The following is a 21,133-nucleotide window of genomic DNA, read 5'->3' as shown; positions in this document are numbered from 1 at the left end:
TCCACAAGCTCATCAACACCTGTCTTTTCTTGGTTTGTTGATGTAAGTCATTCTCTCAGGTGATGGGGTATATCAATGTAGTTATAATTTGCATTTCTCTAAAGATAAGTGAAGTAGAGCATTTCTTCGTGTGTCTCTGAGCCATGTGTATTTCTTCATTAGAAAACTCTTAGTTCTTTGCCATACTTTTTTATTGGGTTATTTTTCCCTCTTTTGTAGATCTGTACCAATTCTGTATAGATGTTTGATATCAGTTGCTTGTATGATGTGTGATGTGAAAATATTTTCTCCCATTTACTGGGTTGCTTGGTTACCCTTGTGTAGTTTGCTTTTGATGTGTAGAAACTTTTTAGTTTTGTGTAATCACATTTATTAACTCCTGTTTTCATTTCCCATGCCCAGGAGGTTGAGTCTCCAAATGTACCTTTGATGGAAAGGTCCTACAAAGTTTAACCAACATTTTCTTCTATAAACTTTAGAGTTTTTATTTTTATTTTACCTTGTTGTATGATGTTAAGTGGTGGTCTATTTTCACTTTTCTACTTGTGACTGTCCAGTTTTCCTAGCACCATCTGTTGAAAATACCTTTTTTACTCTCATTGAATGCTTCTGGCACCATTGTCATATATAGGTGGTTGTGGGCTTTCAATTCTGACTCATTGATCTAAGTATCCATTTTTATTCCAGTACCATGCTGTTTTAATTACTGTTGCTTTGTAGTATGAACTGAAGTTGGGGAGTGTGATACTTTCATATTTTTCTTTTATTCCCAGAAGTGCTTTGGCAATCATGGCCATTTGTGGTCCCATAAAATTTTTGGACAAGTTATTCTATTTTCTTGAAAAATGCCATTGGATTTTTGATAAGGATTTCATTAAAATTATAAATTGCTTTTAGTAGAATGGCCATTTTAATAATATTTATTCTTCTAATCTAGGAACAAGGACTGTCCTTCTATTTCTGTGTGTCCTTCCCTACTCCTTTTAGCAATGCCCTATAGTTTTCATTGTAAAGGTCCTTCACCTCCTTCATGAGATTCATCCCAAGGTATTTTATCTTTTTGGGTTCAAATGCAAATGGATTGAGCCTTTTATTTTCCTTTCCTCTGACTCCTTGTTTCTATACAAAATGCCACAGATTTATGTGTATTGATTTTGTATCTGGCTACTCTACTGAATTTATTATTTCCAGTAGTTTTTGGTAGAATCTTTGGGGTTCTCTAAGTATATTATCATGTCATCATCAAATAGTAATAGTTTGATTTCCACTTTTCCAGTCTGTATGCCTTAATTATCTCTTATCTGATTGCTGTGTCAAGGACATCCAGAACTATGTTGAATAACAGTGGAGATAGTGGTCATCCTTGCCTGGTTCCTGATTTTAGAGGGAAAGCTTTCAGCTTTTCCCTGTTGAAAATGGTGTTAGCTGTGGGTTTGTCATAAGTGCTCAATAAAATGTTGAGGAATGGTCCTTCCTTTTGTTTCCAGTTTCTGGAGAGTATTTATCATAAATAGGTGTTGGACCTTGTCAAATGCGTTTTCAGCATTGATTGATATGACCATATGATTTTTATCTTTCTTTTGTTGATATGATGAATTACATTGACTTACAGATTTTGTATCATCCCTGTTTATCAAGGATGAATCTCACTGGTCTTGTTGAATTATTTACTTGATATGTTGTTGTACTTATTTGCCAAGATGTTATTCAGGATCTTTGCATCAATGTTCATCAAAGATATTGATAATTTTCTTTTCTGGTAGAGTCTTTTCTTGCTTTAGGGATCAAAGTGATGTTCACCTCATAGAACGTATTTGCCCTTCTACAATTTTCTGGAATAGTTTGAGGAGAATAGGTGCTAACTGTTCTTTGAAAGTCTTATAGAATTCATTAATATAGCATCTCAGTCCGGCCTTTCATTCTTGGGAAGAATTTTGTTGATTGATCCAATTTCTATACTAATGATTGGCCTGTTTAGGCTATCTACTTCTTCTTGTGTTAGACTTGGCAGGTGGTATGATTCTAGAAATGTATCCATTTCATGTAGGTTGTCCAATTTATTTCCATAGAAGTGTTCATAGTATTCACATATGATTCATTGTATCTCCCCATCTTCAGCTGTAATTTCAACTCTCATTCTTGATTGTTTTCATTATAGCTTTCTTTCATTTTCTTTTTTGTAAGTGTAGCCAGTAGTTTATATATTTATTTATCCTTCTGAGGAATCAACTCTTGGTTTCATTAACTGGGTCACATCATCTTTCTTGACTCCATTCCATTAATTTCTGCTCTGATTTTGACTATTTCTCCCCTCCTACTGGCTTTTGGGTCTCTGTGCTCCTTTTCTAATTGGCTTAGTTGTGATGTTAGTTATCTTATTTATATCTTTACTGTTTGTTAATATGGGCCTGTATTGCTACAAACTTCCTGGTTAGGACAAATTTTGCTGCATCTCACAGGGTTTGGTAGTTGAGCTCTTCATTTACATTGTTCACTAAGTAATTTTTAACTTCTTTTGATTTTTTCAGTGACCCAGGTGCTATTCAGAAATTTATTGTTTAGTATCTACAGTTTGGGTGTAATTCTTTGTTTCTTTTTGTGGTTGATTTCTTTTCTTTTCTTTCTTTTTTTAAAAACTATTTATTTATTTATTTATTTATTTATTCCCTTTTGTTGCCCTTGTTGTTTTATTGTTGTCATCGTTGTTGGATAGGACAGAGAGAAATGGAGAGAGGAGAGGAAGACAGAGGGGGGAGAGAAAGATAAACACCTGCATACCTGCTTCACCGTCTGTGAAGCGACTCCCCTGCAGGTGTGGAGCCGGGGGATTGAACCAGGATCCTTACACCAGTCCTTGTGCTTTGTGCCACCTGTGCTTAACCCACTGCGCTACTGCCCAACTCCCTTCTCTTTTTTTTGCCTCCAGGATTATTGCTGGGCCTCAGCGAATCCACTGCTCCTGAAGGCCATTTTTTCCCTTTTGTTTCCCTTGTTGTTTATCATTGTTGTTGTTATTATTGTTGCTGTTATTGCTGTCATTGTTGTTGGATAAGACAGAGAGAAATCAAGAGAGGAGAAGAAGACAGAGAGGGAGAGACAAGATGGACACCTGAAAATCTGCTTTGCTGCTTTGAAGTGACCCCCCTGCAGGTAGGGAACCAAAGGCTCAAATCAGAATCCTTACGCCAGTCCTTGTGCTTCGAGCGCTACCGCCCAGAACCCTTGTGGCTGATATCTAACCTCACTGCCTCATGGTCAGAAAATATACCTTTTATGATTTCAATATTCATGTATTTATTAAGCTTTTCTATGTGTCTCAACACATAGTTGGTCTTTGAGAATGTTCCATATGCACTTGAAAAGAATAGATTTTTGGGGTGGGGAGGGAGAGGATGAAAGGTTCTGAATATATCTGTTCATCTCATCTATGATTTCATTAAAGCCTCTATTTCCTTGATCATTTTTTTGTCCTGATGATCTGTCTCTTACTGTGAGTACTGTGTTGAGGTGTCCAACTAATACTGTGCTGCTATTAATGTCTCCCTTAAGGTATAAAGTACTTAAAAAAATATTTGAGTGCCTGTTGGAGAGTGGGCCCACTGCCTGGGAAGTCCAGGTCATTGTTTCCATGAGGAAACATTGTTTCCCAAGTGGGTTGACCCCAGGCTCTCCCCATTCTGGGTCGAGACAACGGACAACGGTAGGTCCCCTCCTGACCACATGAACTAATGATGGATGGCTTCTCCGAACGGGGGCTACCTTTCTGCACATACCCTGCCTCTCCCCTTAAAACAAAGGCCATGAATTACTGTATATTGTGTTTGGCCAAACTTGAAAACCACCGCAAACTCCAGTTACTCAACTGCCCCCCTCCTCTGAAGTGCCTGTAATTTACCCCTGGGGAAAACTGCATTGTGAGCTTGTGATCAAACCTTGTATGGTAACTCTTCACTTGTGATCAAATAGTTTGTAAGTCAAAATGTGATTATGCATTCTGTTGCTTTGTGTTTGGGTTAACCTTAACCTTCTCCCTGTGCAATGGATATATCTGCCTGCTTTCTCTCTCAATAAACGAGTTGACCACTTCTCTGAGGCCTCTCCCAGAGCTGAATGAGTCTGGCGTGATTCTTGCCTCTCTGTGCATGTCACCCCCAACATGCAGAGCCACCCCAGGACTACCATGAGGCTGCTCTGACCTCCATCGCCCAATGGCAGGGGAGGTGGGGGACTAGAAGCAACATCCTGCAGGTGCCTACATAATGGGGACATATATATATTGATGATGTTTATGTCTTCCTGTTGAGCTGATCCTCTGGTCAATATATATACCCATGTCTGTCACTTTTCACCTCCTTTGCCAGAAAGACTAATTTATCTGATATTAGAATAGCTGTTCCTGGGGGTCAGGTGGTAGTGCAGTGGGTTAAGCACAGGTAGCACAAAGCACAAAGACCAGCTTAAGGATCCTGGTTCAAGCACCCGGCTCCTCACCTGCAGGGGAGTCGCTTCACAGGTAGTGGAGCAGGTCTGCAAGTGTCTTTCCCCCCTCCCCCGGCCTTTCCCTTCTCTCTCCATTTCTCTCTGTCCTATCCAACAATGATGGCATCAATAACAACAACAATAATAACTACAGCAATAAGACAACAAGGGCAACAAAAGGGAATAAATAAATAATAAAAAACCTAAAAAAAAAAAAAGGAATAGCTGTTCCTAATCTTCTGTTTGCATTATTAGCTTGAAATACCTTGTTCCTGCCTCTCACTTGGAGCTTCTGTTTATCTTTCATTTGGTATTTCCTGGAGACACAGAGTACATGGGAATTGCTTTTTAATGCATTTAGCCACTCTGAATATTTTGACTGGGAAATTTAAGCCATTCACATTTAAGGTTTTTATTAATAGATGTTATTTACTTATAGTTATTCGGGTTTTATTGTTTTGAGGTTGTTTTATGTTCTTGTTCACTCTTTTCTTATTTGTTTTTGTTTGTTATTTTATGTGAATGGTTTTCTATAATTTTATTGCCTACTATATATATGTTTTCTATTTGTCTTTGTGCTATATTTTGCTTTGTATTTATCATGAACACTGTGTATAACTTAAAATATCTACAAGAGTCTTTTTTAAGTTGGCCTTGGTTCACCAACATTGGGATGTGTCGCTCTATTTTGTCCTCCCCTTTCCTGTGTCTAGTTTTCCCTGCAGTTGTTGTGTTCTTGCTTATTATTCTGTTGATAATACTCTCTGGTGTACAAAAGTTATTTTACTTTCCAGGAAATCCAATTTCTTAACTTTTTCTTTCTGTTGTCTGTGATGTTTTGAAGTCAAATGTTTTGAAAGTTACCTCTGTAGTTTTTCTAAGAGTTTTATAGTTTTAACTTTTATGTTGAGGACTTTAATCCATTTCAAGTTAATGTTTATGCATGGTTTCTGTGCTCTGGATTTCTTTAAAACCCACCTTGGGTTTCACTTATCCTGCCTCCAAAGGTTCAACCAGTAGAATCAGAGTTCTGAAGACTCCTCAGATTCTTTGTTTGATATCTATTTATGTCATCTTAAACTCCTTTTCTTTCTGCCTGCTGGTTTGTTTGCTTTCATTTTGAGGTGAGAAAACTCTTGCTTTATGATCATAAACTCTATGACCTGAGTAATTTTGCCTATGGCTCTTGAGCTGTAAAATCAAATTTTTTGTTTGCTGTAAAACAATAACAAAATTAGAATAACTGTTTCTTCAAGATGCTGACTTGTGAACATTACCCCCCCCCCCCCTTTTATAGGCTTTTTCTGCCCATGGAATTTGCTTTGAAACTCAAACTTGAGCACGATTTTATTATTCAACTCTCCCTGCCCTATTCATAGAGCTGAAAATGTATGGACTTAGGGGAAAATGATAAGCTGTGGAGCAAATAAGAGAAAAATAGGAATTCCTTTAAAGGAAAAAATTACATCAATTAAATGTTAAATAAAATGCCTTTTTAGAAATAATTTTCTAGAGGGGCTGGGTGGTAGCGCACCTGGTTGAGCGCACATGTTACAATGCACAAGGACCCAGGTTCGAGGCCCCGGTCCCCATCTGCAGGGGGAAAGCTTTGCAAGTGGTGAAGTAGGGCTGCAAGTGTCTCTCTTCACTCCTCCTCACTATTTCCCCCTTCTCTCTCAATTTCTGACTGTCTCTATCCAATAAATAAATAAAGATAATAAAAAAGAAATAATTTTCTAAAAATCATCTGAATATTCTACATATCCAGAAAGTAATTCTTTATTGGTATTTTCAATTTTTTCATTGTTATTGTGTTTTTTATTTTTTGAAATTTGAATACTTTATATTTTCTGCAAAGCTATCATGTTCAGTTTTCCAAATTGGCAAGCATAGTGTTATGCATGTTACTCATCATTTCAAAAATAGCTTTGTATCTATGGTTATATTTTTTTCCTTGCATTATTAGTCATTTCTCTTTTTGACCTGCATCTGTCAGAGTTCAGTTGCAGAAAATAGAGTCCTTCTAACTGGGATAAACAAAGAAAACCATGTCAGTACAGTAAATAATGTACAGAATTATTGAGAAGAATGAAGGACCAGATCTAAGGTTGAACTCTCAAAAAATAAATAAATAAAAACTTCCCAATGCACACTTAGTCATTATTATGTCCTCTCTTCCTCCCACTACCCACCCCCTGTCAGTACTTTGTAAGAGTCATCTCAGTGATGCCATGAAAAACCTCAAAATAGAGGGCACAAAGAATATTAAGCCCTTGGTTTCTATTATCAAAAACAGGCCAATAGGCAGAGGACCAAGACCTGATGTTGCTCTCCAATTAAGAAGAACAATTAGGTCATGATGGTCACTGCAGGTATATATCACCCAAAGGAATCAAGAACAGGTGAGAGATGATAGCAGGAGCTAGAATCCTGGACTGAACCTGATTTTAGATCAGATTATTTCCTTACTGAAAGAGACCTTAATTTAATTATACTCTAGAAATGTAAAAATGATGCCCAGATGTGGTTGGATGAGGCTTTGCCTGGGGTAGAGAAAGGAGAGAGAATGTTGTATATCAGGACAAAAACAAGGTGGAGTCCAAGGAAGCTTGTGTTGATGGCCCTGACGCCTCATCAAGGGGCCTCAGGGAAGGTGAGCCATGGATGTCCAAGTCTGGAGGCCTGATAAGGTCTTAGGACTACTGTCTGACTTGCAGTCTGGGCCATCCATGAGCTACTAAACAGTGTGGTCGCTGGCATGGTGTGATGCTGACCTCTGTAATGCTGATGCTCTAGGGCCCATTCAGATATGCATCCTGAGCCTTAGAAAATCACACAACACACACACACACCAGTGGGGACAGGCTTGAATATGAGACATGCACACGGTCCAAGTGAATTATTTCCCTGGCCCTGTACTACATATTTTTAATGTGTAGCCTCTTGATTAGCAGATTCTCTACTATAGAGTCAAGCTTCATTTGTTGTTGTTGTTGTTGTTGTTGTTTTATTTTAGCATCCACAAGCTTCTCTGTTCTTCCTAGGCTTCAGTTTAGCAGCATTTTAAGGAATCAGACATGTTTGTGTTTGCCTGGCAGGTCCTCTTCCCTGCCTTTACCCATCCAGTTTACAGAAGACTAATTTGTTTAAAGTGCCTTTATATTGAAAGTTCTTTCCAGTTCCTGATCACATTTCATATCTTTCCAGCTGCCTCTTATTTTCTATGCCTTTGAAGCAGCTCTGTGTCTTTGGTGAGGGGTAAACACCCCTAGGGCACCCCAGGTGGAACAGCATGGCTTTTTTGTGCCTGTGGGCAGTGCACACAAGAAAAGGCAACGAGTCTACTTTCTCAGCTGAGCAGCTCAGCAGGGTAATGATTTTCAGAGGTCATCAGACTCAGGAAGTTGAACACAAAGATGAGTTTAAAAAAACAACCCACCAGGGCCAGGTGATGGTGCACGTGGTAGAGTATACATATGAAAGTGCACAAGGGCCCAGGTTCAAGTCCCTGGGCTTCACCTACCTAAGGGGGAAAACTCCACAAGTAGTGCATTCTCTATCTTCTTTTTCCCTTTCAATTTCTGTCTCTGTCAAATTTTTGTTTTTTTTTTTTACTGCAACTCCAGACAGAATCTAGTGAAGAGTTTTGCAATCCCTTCCCTGGATCTTATGGAGATTTACTTTCCCCTTCTGTGTTAGCCACTTAAAGCACTGCATCAGTGAATCAACAATGGTAAAGAATGTTCCATCCTCTGAAGGAAGATGGGTCCTGAATTTGGGGCATCTTGGAACGTTCCTACTCATGAGCACAGATTGCAAGCTTAGACCTACAGGGATGCAGAGGTTACACAAGTTATCCTGTGCTGAATATGGGACCCAGAGTAAATCAATGGGGCTTATAGTCAGCAATATTTATACACCTTTCCCATATTTGGGAGCTACTCTCCTCCCTGATCCAGCTTTCTAGCCCCTTTTCAAGCCATGACATCATCTCCCCAGACAGTAACTTGGGTCCACCTGTATATCAGATGTCAGGCTCAGGAAAAAACTAGTGTAGGCCTTTTGGAATATACCTAAAATAAACATACTAGCTATCTTCAAAATTGAAACCCCAAATCTTCATCTGCAATATTCCAGCCTTTAGGTTCATGATTAGTCAACAATTTGTTCTGCTTTATATCCTAACTCTTTTTCAGCCACCAGGTTCCATATGCTACCATGATGCCAGCCAGACTTCCCTGGGCAGATTACTCCACCAATGTGTCCTGGAATCCCCCGCCCCCCAGGGTGCTGCCCCACTAGGAAAAGAGAGAGACAGGCTGGGAGTATGGATCGAACTGTCAACGCCCATGCTCAGTGGGGAAGCAATTACAGAAGCCAGACCTTCCACCTTCTGTGCCCCATAATGACCCTGGGTCCATCCTCCCACAGGGTTAAAGAATAGGAAAGCTATCGGGGAGGGGAGGGGATATGGAGTTCTGGTGGTGGGAATTATGTGGAGTTGTACCCCTCTTATCCTATGGTTTAGTCAATGTTGCCATTTCATAAATAAAAATTTTGAAAAAGGAACAGGAAAGGGCACAAAATAAAATATTTTAAAGTAGAAAAATTATTATGTTTAGGAAAATAAAATAAGTTGATTTATTTTTATTAGTGATTTAATATTGATTTCCAAAATTATAAGATAGCAGGGCTATAATTCCACATCGTTCCCACCACCAGAGCTCTGTGCTCCCATTTCCTCCATTGGAAATTGCAGTAGTTCTCCCAAGGTCAAAGATATGGGCTGACTATAATTTCTATAATTATCTATACTTAAATATATATTTACCCATTTTTCCTATGGACCTGCCTTCTCTTCCTTTCTAAGTCACACCTACACCTATTGCTGCTTCCAAATTTCCTTCTTTTTTCCCTCCCAGATATTTGAAAAAATAGTGTGTTTAAAGGAGAGAAATAGGTCAGGAACACCAACCACCGTAATCAAGAGATCAAGCTCATTGGATCAGTAATAGGCCAACATCATGTACCTCTTGATTTGATGCAGTGACACTTTTGTGGCATCCTTGTCCCCAAATTCCTCAATCTAATCATGAGGAAACTTTCTCAAAAACATTTCATCAATCTATAGGTAAGAGCAGCTTTAAGAAAGTATCACTGACTGGGTAGTTTATAATATTTATTTCTCTCAGTTCTGGAAGCTGAGAGTCTCAATTCAAGGTACTGATTCAGTTTGGTAAGGAACTACTTCCTAGTCCCTAGGTGACTTGTTCTTATCACTGTGTCTTCAAAATGGCAGAAGAGAGTCCTTCAACTCACTTTTATAAGGTGCTAACCACATTTGTGAGTACTTTTCTCTCATGATTTATTGGCATTCCCAACCCCCCACCTTCTAAGATCACAACTTCAAAGGTAAGGATTTCAACATAGAAATTTAGCAACACATGGACAGTCAGTCTTTAGCAAGGAGGAGCTTTAACAGGTTGGTGCTGAAGATATGGGGCAACTAGGTATAACATGAGACTCTGGATTAGAGCCTAGAGCAGAATAGGGATATTAATGAAAAAAGAAAACTCATGAAATTCTGTCCTTCAATTAGTAGTACGGTACTGAGGCTAATTTCCTAGTTTTTTTTTTTTTTCCTCCAGGGTTATTGCTGGGCTCGGTTCCTACACCACAAATCCACCACTCCTGGAGGCCATTTTTCCCCCCTTTTGTTGCCCTTGTTGTAGCCTTGTTGTGGCTATTATTATTGCCATTGTTGATGTTGTTCGTTGTTGGATAGGACAGAGAGAAATGGAGAGAGGAGGGGAAGACAGAGAGGGGGAGAGAAAGATAGACACCTGCAGACCTGCTTCACGGCCTGTGAAGCGACTCCCCTGCAGGTGGGGAGCTGGGGGCTCGAACCGGGATCCTTCCTCTGGTCCTTGCGCTTTGTGCCACATGCGCTTAACCCACTGCGCCACCGCCCGACCCCCAATTTCCTAGTTTTAATAGTTGTCTTGTGGCTATGTGAGATATTGACATTAGGTGAAACTGGGTGCAAGGTATAGTCTCTGCAGCCCAAAATTTCACAGGGGTGGTTTGAGCAACTGATCAAAGGGGAGAAAAGATAGCACACTAATTTTTGCTTGGTGTTTGTCTCCATTTGAGAGTGTACCACATTGATGATTAGGGTTTATCTCCTTCATCAACCCTTGAGGAAGAAGTTCCAGGAGGTGGCATCTTTTTTTTTAACTTCAGTACCTGACACAGAATAAGTACTCAAAGACCTGTTGAATGTATGAGTGAGTGAGTGAGTGAGTGAGTGAGTGAGTGAGTGAGTGAGTGAGTGAGTGAGATCCTAGTTTTCATAGTAGAATCTTCACTATGAGATTCTTCAGAGAAACTACCATCAGTGTTAATGTCTGTGGGCCAATCTAGTGTACTAAGAAATCTGGGCATTGCACTAGAGTAGGGCACAGTTGGTTCTGAGTGAATCTTCAAGTCTTTCTGGGATCCTCTGAATGTTTTGAGGTGCTAGTATTCATCTGAAAGACACTGGAGGGGCAACTACAGTACAACTCCCAAGAATTTGTACTTCATTTCTTCCTGGAGTTTCTCCTTTTCTTTTGGCTTGCTGGACAATTTCTGACTTAATTTGTAAGAGCACTTTATGAATTCTGGATGTGGAGACCTCATTGGCTATCTGCTATGTAATATTTTATACCTGGAGTCTCTTGATGAAAAAAAGAACTTTTGTTCTAAATATAACCAAATCTAACTAATCTCTTTTTATTTATTTATTTTATAATATTACATGTCAACAGGGATTTATATCCACACCATTCCCACCACCAGAGTTCTGATCTTCAGTCTCCCCACTGTAATCCACCACAGTTCCCCTAAATTTGTAGACATGGGCCAACTGTCCTCTCTGTAATATCTATCTACACCTATACATAATTGCCCTGCTTTTTTCCTGATTCAATCCTTTCTTCCCCTTCAAGCCACTCATGACAGCATAACTACCTCCATATGTCCCTCTCCTTTTCTCCTTTTCCTTTTCTTTCTCTGGGTTGATGGAGCTGGAGTTCAGAGCCCTCTTATCTTCATCCTATCACTTCTCCCCTGGATCAAGGTTGATTTTGTGGTGCAGAAGGTAGAAGTTCTGGCTTCTATAATTGCTTCTCAGCTGAACATGGGTGACTAATATCTTTTTATGTAATTTGACTTTTCTGTCAAAAATTTTCCCCTACTCTAAGGTCACAAAAGTATGTTCTTGTATTTTTTTCTAAAGATTTAAAATGTCTATAGTAATATTTTATTAGTCTACCTGAAATTCTTCTGTGCAAAATATGGTGCCCTAAAATTATTTTATTTTTACATACGAAAACTCAGTCTTGGCACAATTTATTGGAGAATCTGCCTTCAAATGTCACTTTTGTTATGCAAGAATGTCTCTAGTAAGCAAATGAGAGTTCTGAATGTCGGTAGTGGAAAACTGCTAAGGGCATCACTACAGGTAGGCTGGCTATGTGACTTTTATTGACTTTAGCTACTCAAGAACTATGTTACTTATAGGTAACTAAAAGCTCTAGACAATAATTCTTATCTGTAGACATGTATATATATATTTGGTGTGTGTTCAATTTCCATCTCTCACTGTGGAAGAAACCCATTTTTTCCATCACTTGACTGTTTGATTGTTTCTTTCCAGTACCACTAGCCTATCAAGAACCCATTCTTTGATGAATTGCTATTTGACCTACTGTTCTTTCATTATTTATAAGGCAAGTATTCTTTTTTTCACTGTATGCATGAAAAATGATGAGTTTACTTCTAAAAACATTGTCATTATGCAGTCATATGTCAAAAAGGTGGCTTTAAGCAAAGCCAACATTAAATAATTATTGGGCAATGATTAGTGACTTATATAAGCTCTTGCATGTGAGCTGTTGCAAGAGGATCTAATTCACAAGTATTCAGACATGTATTCAGGAGGGCAGCCCCAAGTATAAAGGGGCTTTTTTACATGTTTGTGTGTACATGGCAATCTGGCTAGCCAGCAGAAAAAACAAACAGGATCTTTTTCTGATGTGTTTCATCAGAATTCTAAGGAAGTTTTCCATATTGTGATGGTGTATAATTGACCCATTCCATGCCATAGGCTCATTAGCATCTGGTTAGATAGAAATGTAGCTCAAAGGTAGAACAAAAGTTTAATCCCTAGCACTAAAATAAAACCAAAACGAAATTCCCCATCTGTCCTAAAGTTATCTGATTCAACAGAAGACAGGAGCAGATACAGGCTCTCCTTGTTCATCTAACCTCAACACACATTTATTGGGTGCCTCAAAGTATAGTGCTCAGTGTGTGTGTGTGTGTGTGTGTGTGTGTGTGTGTGTGTGTGTGTGTGTAGAAGCAAAGCCTTGATGTTCTGGTGGAAGTTCATTTTCTACTTCCAAATGTGGAACTAACTCCTCGGGCCCTACACAGAGAATAGGGTGGGATAGGATATCCTGAAGTAATATGCTATGAGAGATGGAATATGCACAGGTCAAAGGAGATGTTGTAATGCTGCCTCCTGTCTTAGCCAAGATTAGGAGGAAGAATGGGTCCAGACGATAGCTGAGTGAGGAGTTCCACCAGCAGTTGCTTTGAAAAAGAACTATACATGTAAATATCATATCAAAAATAAGATAGTCCATCTCAGTTCCCAAAAAGGTGAACCTTGATCATAGCAGATATTCCTTTACAAAATCTCTCCCCAGGGCTGGGGAAATAGCTCAGCCTGTTAGAGCATAACTTGCATGCCTGAGGTCCCAGAGGCCACCTATTCAGTCACCAGCACCACCTTATGCCAGCGCTGGACAGTGCTCTCTAGACTCTCTCTCTTTCTCTACCCCTATTTCTGCCCCCCCCCTTTCATAAATAAATCTAGAGAAGAAAGCTCTCCAGATAAGTTCCCTGATGAGAACCAGGAGAAGAGGAAGGTAGTAAGGCCCACAAGGTCACTCTACTTGTCCTCAGATGCATTCAGTGGCTTTCATAATGAAGAACAAGAATCATGTCACGTCCACCAAGGCTCTAAAATGCACTTAGACAACTGGCAGCTCCAGCAAGCACTTGCTGTGACTATCACTGGAACAGGCACAGGTGGCCCAGAGCCTGGAGGCAGAACAGAGAGAGAGAGTCCACCCACCCCACTGTCATCCCTTTCTGTAGTGCAGCTTGGGAGACAGAGAAGGCATCTGAACTCCCACGCCTGTTGCAACATCTGTTTGCCCTACAGCTTTCTCTAGAGTCTCTCCAGGAACACTGATTTAGGAAAGTTCCAGAAACTCAACCTAGCTCAGCAAGATGAAGGAAGGTGCACTTTTAAACAGGCAGATCTCATGGCCCCTGGAATACCTGGAGTCCCAACCCCCCTTTTTTAATTAGTGATTTAATGGTTAACAAGATTGTAAGATAACAAGGGTACAATTTTGTTGTGACCCCCCAACAGGAATTTGGAACTATTAGCATATCAATGACATCAGCCTGAGGAGGGGACACAGAGACAGGAATGTATAAAAGCACTGACTTGGGGCAGCTCAGTCTCTTTGGCTACTGCTTCTTGTCCTGGTCAGAAGCATCTCAGTGGAGGTGCTCCATGTATCCGCCATGGCTACTTCTCCTGGGAACTGAACACATGTGACTTTGCTAGCCAGTAAACTTTTAGACCCCTCTACAGCCATGAGCAACCTATACTTCAGCTGATAATTGTTTATCTTATGGGACTAAACTTTTTACAACTACTCAGACTTTATGGACCTAGCATACTCTTAACCCCTGATGATAAGTGCTTATTTTGCCTTTTACCTATTTCACCCTAATAAAACCTTCTATTGTTTAAACCTGTTCTCAGCTCCCCGCTATGAACCTTTTACATGCTGCAGCTCCCCAAACCCTTTTTAAGTTAAAGTTACAACACAATTTCATACAGTTCCCACCAACAGAGTTCTATATCCCATCCTTTTCATTCTTTATCCCTCTGAGAGTATGGACCAAATTCTTTTGGGGGTGCAGAAAATGGCAAGACCCTTTTCTGAGGATTATCTAGGAGAGACTATCTTACTGAATGACCAGCTGTTAGTCTGCATCTTGTGGTTGCTGTCTTGCCATTTGGATGAATTATGCCTCTTTCTGGTCTCATCAGATTTCTATTTCTTCTTTCTTTTAAAAAAATGGGGGAGGCATAAGCATCAGGTATTTTGGCCTCCCCTCATCTGCAAGCCTAAGGTACATGCATTCATTCACCCATCTAGAAAAACAGGCCAAGAGAGGAAAAAACTTTACAAAGCCACATAGCCAGTACTGGGCCACAGTTCAGACCCAAAGCTTGTGCTTAGACTAGAAAGAGGAGCTTCTGCATGGCTCTGTCCTCAGTCTGTCTCAATCTCTTCAGGTGAGGATGCTGGCCCAGGACTGAATGAGCCCACCAGGAGCTCCTTAGTTTCACAAAAAAAGACTGAACTGAAATCTCGGTTACTGAGTAGATTGATTGCTAAGGACCAGACTTCCCTGGGCAGACGATCCCACCAATGTGTCCTGGAGCCCCATTTCCCCAGAGCCCTGCCCCACTAGGGAAAGAGAGAGGCAGGCTGGGAATATGGATGGGCCTGTCAACACCCATGTTCAGCAGGGAAGCAATTACAGAAGCCAGAGCTTCTACCTTCTGCACTCCATAATGACCCTGGGTCCATACTCCCAGAGGGATAAAGAATAGGAAAGCTATCAGGGGAGGGGATGGGATACAGAGTTCTGGTGGTATGAACTGTGTGGAGTTGTACCACTCTTATTCTATGGTTTTGTCATTGTTTACTTTTGATAATTAAAAATTAAAAAATAAATAAAAGAAAGATATATATCCATCACCTATATTGAAGTAAGGATCAACTTCCTATGGGCCTTAGTTCCCCTCACCTATAGACTATTCTCTTTATGAACAGTTCTTGGAGATGTTGGAAGCCTGAGGGGGCACCTATACTGTACTCCCTCTATGGCTCAGCCTCAGACTTACATGCTGACCCCACCCTGACCCTGCTCAGTCACTTGTGCTCAGTCCTCCAGCAATTCTATCCTGTTCCAGTCCATGACTCCAGCCCATTGTAGAACTCAATGCCTTTTCTGGTGAGGCCTTTCTCCTGCCTCCCCCTCAGAACCTTCCCTAATAATTTTGCTCCCACAAGGGTTATCTCTGGGGCTTTGTGACTTCAAGCTTCCACTGTTCCAAGTATATAAATACATACATATTATGGTGAAATAGAGATAGGGAGGGAGGGGGGAAGAGAGATAGGAGGAGAGGCACCCTATGGTACTGCTCCATTGCTTGTAAAGCTTTCCCCCTGCAGGTGGGGACTGGGGGCTTGAATCTGGGTCCTCAAGATTGGTTATGTGTACACTCTACCAGGTGAACGACTACTTGCTCCCAATCCTCACTCTTTAAAGATAATCATATATTCTGTCATGGTTGTGTCTGTGGGATTTTCACTTGTGATGGTGACCAAGAGATGACACAGAGTAGCAAACATCCCTGACTGGAGAAGTTTTTACTTATGTTTCATTTCCCAGTGTTGGGAACCAGACCACTGGGGAAGCACTAGAGTTAACCAGGAGGTCAAGAGATGAAGGGAGTATGTGACCATAACTAGAGCTTTTCTTGTTCTTTCTGCCAGAAGAAAGGACTGAGCAGCAGAACAGGCTTAGGACTGGGTAGGTAGTAAGAACAATGCCAGTGGAGTCTGGGACCTGGCACTGGGATGGGCAGGGGGAAACTGGTGTGGTGGGTGGGAGCTAGATTAAGTTGACCGGATGTGGATTTGAGATTGGTTGGTTTGTATATGAAAGTTGTGTTCTTAGCTGAGTTCACTGTCTCAAAGAATTGGTAGTTCCTGGGAGAGATAAGAAGGCGGGCAATGAGGGACACAGTTTCTCCAGCTGACAAGTCCCCCTAAGATGGGAAGCCATCATAATGAATAAAAGTAACACATGAAATTAATAATCCTCCTGTTCACTCCAGAGATGCTTCTGGCACATGCTCAGAGAGAGGGTTGTCATTTGCTTTGATGTTCACCTTCCTTTCTCAGCTGTGAGCTCGGCACCATGGGGTCTGCTTTTATTCTCTGAACAATGAGCATCTGACCCACCAATTCGGCCAAGTTTGTAGTGTGCAACAGGAAAAGACAGAAACCCCAGCTGCCTTCTTAGAAAGAATCATAGAGGCATATCAAATATTCACTCCCCTAGATCCAGAAGCTCCAGAAAATAAGTCAGCAGTAATTATGGCCTTTGTAATTATGCTATCTACCGACTGCCCTGTCCTGTCTATGTCTATGTGCCTTTTGCTCCATGTGGTCAAATTCTGTGTGTCTGTCCCCTTCTGTGACCTTCTGTGTCTCTTCTGCAGGCCTCTTGGTGTGTCTTAAAAAATAGGAGAAATATGAAGTGAATCAGAGCTGTGGTCTCCAGTCTTTTCCTTAGAATCCTTGGAAGGAGGAATGCTGGAAAACCCACCCATCCTTCTTTCTCTATTATCTCCCACCCCACATATCAGCTCCTCTCTGGAACTTCCCTGGAACTTGCCTCAACTGCCTCTCCAACGACTAACTGCTGCCTCCTGTCCCTCTGGTCCAGGAACCTCAACCCTCTAATCCTCCCATACAGAAAGACCCCAACTGCCTAAGGGCCCAAACAGTGGGGCATCCTGGAGGGAATGTGATTACCACCCTGGAAACCTGCCAAAATTTCTCACTTTCCAGTATACACTGCCTGAAGGCTCCCATACTCCTCTGGGTAAGCGGTGAGGGTCCTAGTACCTGCCACCTCCTATTGCCTGTTCACTTTGTATCCTGAAAGTTTGTGAAATTCATGCACTAGCTACTTGTTTGTTTGAGTAATTCAAGTTTTTTATAAAAGTGATCACAAAAATTGCAGAGAAAATTTTACTTTTTCCTGTTTAGTAGATTTTCCTCTCTCTTCCTCTAATCACCGTGGCTAAAATTCCCAAGACTATGTTGAATGAAAGCAATGAAATCAGGCATCCTTGTGGTCATGAGCTGAATTGTGTCTCCCCAAAGATCCTAACCCTCCTCTAGTATTTCAGAATATGAGTATATTTGGGGAAAGAAGTTACTTATTTATTAAGGAGGAAACTATTTGGATAGACCTTAAGCTAATATGGGTGTCATTATAAGAGGGGTTTTGGACACACAAAGAGATACCAGACATGCACATGTAGCAGAGACTATGTGGGGATATGGTAAGAAGTCTGCTTAATCAGCCCTAGTGACACTTTAATCCATGACTTCTACTCCTACCTCTCACCTCAACTGCAGGAAAGTCAATACTGTTGTGTAAGTCACCAGTCTATGGTAATTTGCTGGTGTTATGGCAGCTCTCACAAGTATCTTGTTCCTGATCTCTAGGTAACCTTCAGGTCTTTCACTATAAATGAATGCCTATGGCTATTTCACACATGCCCTACATCATGTTGAAGATGTTTCCTCCTCTTTCTAGTTTCTCAGTATTCTCTTTTTTAATCAAGAAAGTGTGTTGAATTTTATCAAGTGCTTTTTCAGCAGAAATTCAGATTGTTCTGTGGATTCCACCCCCACTCCCACCTGACTTTGTAACAGTATTTTGTTTGAATTGTACTATGTTTGTTGGTGTAGTGCACTCCAGGAATAAATCTCACTGGATCATGTTGTAGAATCCTTTTAGGTAATATGTTGCTGAATGTATCTGGCTAGCCTTTCATCATAAATTAAAGCCATTATAAAGAATATTAGTTTGCGGTTTTCTATCTATGATGTATTTTTGTTTGACTTTAGTGTCAAGATAATGCTGGCCTAAAGAATCACTTAGGAAATGTTCCTCTCTTTTTCTTTTTAGAATATTTTATTAATGATTAATAATAATTTACAAGATTATAAAATGATAGGTTTATAGTTCCACACAGCATTCATCACCAAAGTTCTGTAAACCACACTTTCTCTCACCCCCACCCCACAATAAACACCATTGTTCTCAGAAAGTCTCAAATAATTTGGGCACTTTTTTTTTTTTGCAAATTAATGTGTCAATTCCCTGTATTTGAAAACCTCTCTCTTTTTTTTCTTTCTTCTTTTTAAATTTTTTTTCTTTTCCTTTCTTTTTTTTTTTTTCAAGATTTGTTTACTATGAGAAGTGGGAAGAAGAAAGCAGAGCATTGTTCAACTCTGCCATAAGGTGGCGCTAGGGGTTGAACCTGTGATTACTAGGACCTCAGGCTTATAAGGTAGTACTCAAGTAGAGACTGCAACATCACCCCATCCCTCCCATTTCCTTTTTTTTTTTTTAAGGAGAATTATATCTGTGTATTTGGCTTTTAAATTTTGTATGAGTAGCTGAATTACAAATCAAAATTACAATGATGTTGTTGGCTTGAGAGATTTGTATCTTTAATTTGCTATAGCATCCTTTAATTTCAACCTGAAGGGATTTTGTTTTTACTTCTTTCCAAATCACTTATTGGAGGGAAATAATGGCTTAAAGACAGTTGTCATATCATTACAGCTTCTCATCTTCCTGTGATAGGTATCTTCACATTACTCCCACCTTAATCTCCATACACTGGGTCTCCAACACTTCCCAATTCCCACCCACCTCTCCCCTTTGTAGAGTCTTTGGTTTTGCTGCAACAGACCCAAACATTTAACCCAAGTTTCACCCTGTGTTGACTCTTTCATTCTCTGTCTCTTAAGTTTCACTCATGAGTGAAGTCACTAGGTCACTTGTACTCATTGAAGGATTCTTACAAGTGTTACTTGCTGAACAGTGAGAATGGAAGTTATTTCCCTTCATATCTTGATTATCTGAACATCTCAATTTCTTCCTTGTTTTTGATTATAGTTTTGTTGAATATAAAATAATCAGTTGACAGATTTAAACATTATATGTCTTAAATGCGTTATAAATGTCTAGTGATTGCCAATATTTTAGCTGACACAATTGACAGTCTTATTTGGGATCATTGTATAAGACAATTTACTTCTCTCATGACTCTTTTAAGATTTCCTCCTTGTCTTTTTCTAATTTTTTAACTAGTGATTTAATGTCGATTTACAAAATTATAAGAGAATAGGGGTATAATTCCATACCATTCCCATCACCAGAGTTCTGTGTCCTCATCCTCCTCCAATGGAAACTGCAAGTTATACTTAGGTCACAGATATGAGTTGATAATATGTCTATATTTGAATCCATTTATTTATTTTTGCCCATTTTTATTTATTTATATGGTCCTACTTTCCCTTCCTTTGTAAGTCACATCTACACCTATTACTATTTCTGACTGTTGTTTCTTTTTCCTCTACTCTCTCAGATAAACAAAACAGTGCCCAATTTCCTCTGGTATTTTCCAGGTTTGCTTTCCCTTTCAGTAATGGTATAAAAACAAAGATTCCTGGTAACAAACATTTCAGGTCCCAGTGGACTAGGGGGTTCAGAGGCTTCTTATCTTCTATCGTTTTCCCTTCTAGGAGTATGGATCAAAATTCTTTTGGGGGGCTGGGTGGTGGTGCACCTGGTTGAAAGCACATGTTACAATGCACAAGGACCAGAGTTCAAGCCCCCGGTCCCCACCTGCAGGGGGAAAGCTTTGAAAGTGGTGAAGCAGGGCAGGATATGTCTCTCTGTCTCTCTCCCTTTCTATCTCCCCTTCCTTCTCGAATTCTGGCTCTCTCTCTATCCAATAAATAAATAAAGATAATTTTAAAAATTAAAAATTTTTTTGGCATGCAAACTTTGACTTTTCAAAATTAAAACTTCTCATGCTTTATACTACACTGCAAATAAATGAAATAACCTGGCTTCTGTAATTCGCTTCTCTACTGGACAGGGACATACACGGGCACGCCAATCCATACTCCTAGCCTGTTTCTATCTTTCCCAGGTAGGGTAGAGTTCTGGAGTTTCTTCTTTGCCTTTATCTGCCTTTTAAAAAATAATTCATTTTATATTTTTAAACTTTATTTTATTTGATGGGACAGAGAGAAATTTAAAGGGAAGAGGGAAATAGGAAGAAAGAGAGACAGAGAGACACCTTGAATCTAGTTCAAGACTTGTGAAGATTTTCCCCCTGCAAGTGGAAATTGGGGGCTTGAATCTAGGTCCTTGCACATTGTAATGTGTGTACTTCATCAGGTGTGCCACTACCTGACCCTTGTCTTTCTCTTTCAAAAACTTGTCTTAGTATGGGTTTATTTGGGTTTATCATCTTTAGAGTCTTTTGAGCTTCTTATATTTGTAGATTCATGTTATTCATCAAGTTTGAGGAGACTTTGACCATAATTTCTTTGAAAAATATCTGTCATTTTCTCTTAAGTTTAAGGTCTTCTGGGATCTCTCATGCATTTTCTTAGATCTAATGTGACACTCTCAACTCACCCATATGTACACAGGTGCTTTTGAGTATCTTAATTTCCAAAAGAAGTCTTAGCTTCTCCTGGGACCTTCAGAAAACAATTACATATCACTATCCATAATCTCTTGTCCCAGATATCTATGGGTTGCAATTCCTCTGCTTTTTTCACTAGGAGTCTCCACCCCTTATATTCTTGAGATTTAAGTTAAGTTGTCCTTTAGGAAGTCT

General features: G+C 39.9%; 1 protein-coding gene and 1 non-coding gene across 5 annotated transcripts in view; one reads left to right on the top strand and one right to left on the bottom strand.

Moving 5' to 3' along the window:
- PEBP4 (phosphatidylethanolamine binding protein 4) overlaps positions 1-21,133 on the top strand; it is a 304,246-nt gene that overhangs the window by 49,161 nt on the left and 233,952 nt on the right. The window contains exon 1 of one of the 4 annotated variants that reach the window (XM_060178828.1): positions 17,133-17,295. The exons of the other annotated variants lie outside the window; for them this stretch is intronic. The gene's annotated coding sequence lies outside the window, so the exon portion shown is untranslated. Of the gene's footprint in view, positions 1-17,132; positions 17,296-21,133 lie in introns of those variants that run through there. 4 annotated transcript variants of the gene reach the window in all.
- LOC132534809 (small nucleolar RNA SNORA26) lies at positions 8,092-8,216 on the bottom strand. The gene has a single exon (XR_009546508.1). It is a non-coding gene; the product is annotated as a small nucleolar RNA SNORA26 (small nucleolar RNA).

Source organism: Erinaceus europaeus, chromosome 19, assembly GCF_950295315.1.
Source record: "Erinaceus europaeus chromosome 19, mEriEur2.1, whole genome shotgun sequence".
NCBI lineage: Eukaryota > Metazoa > Chordata > Mammalia > Eulipotyphla > Erinaceidae > Erinaceus > Erinaceus europaeus.
This window is presented reverse-complemented; position numbering and strand designations above follow the sequence as displayed.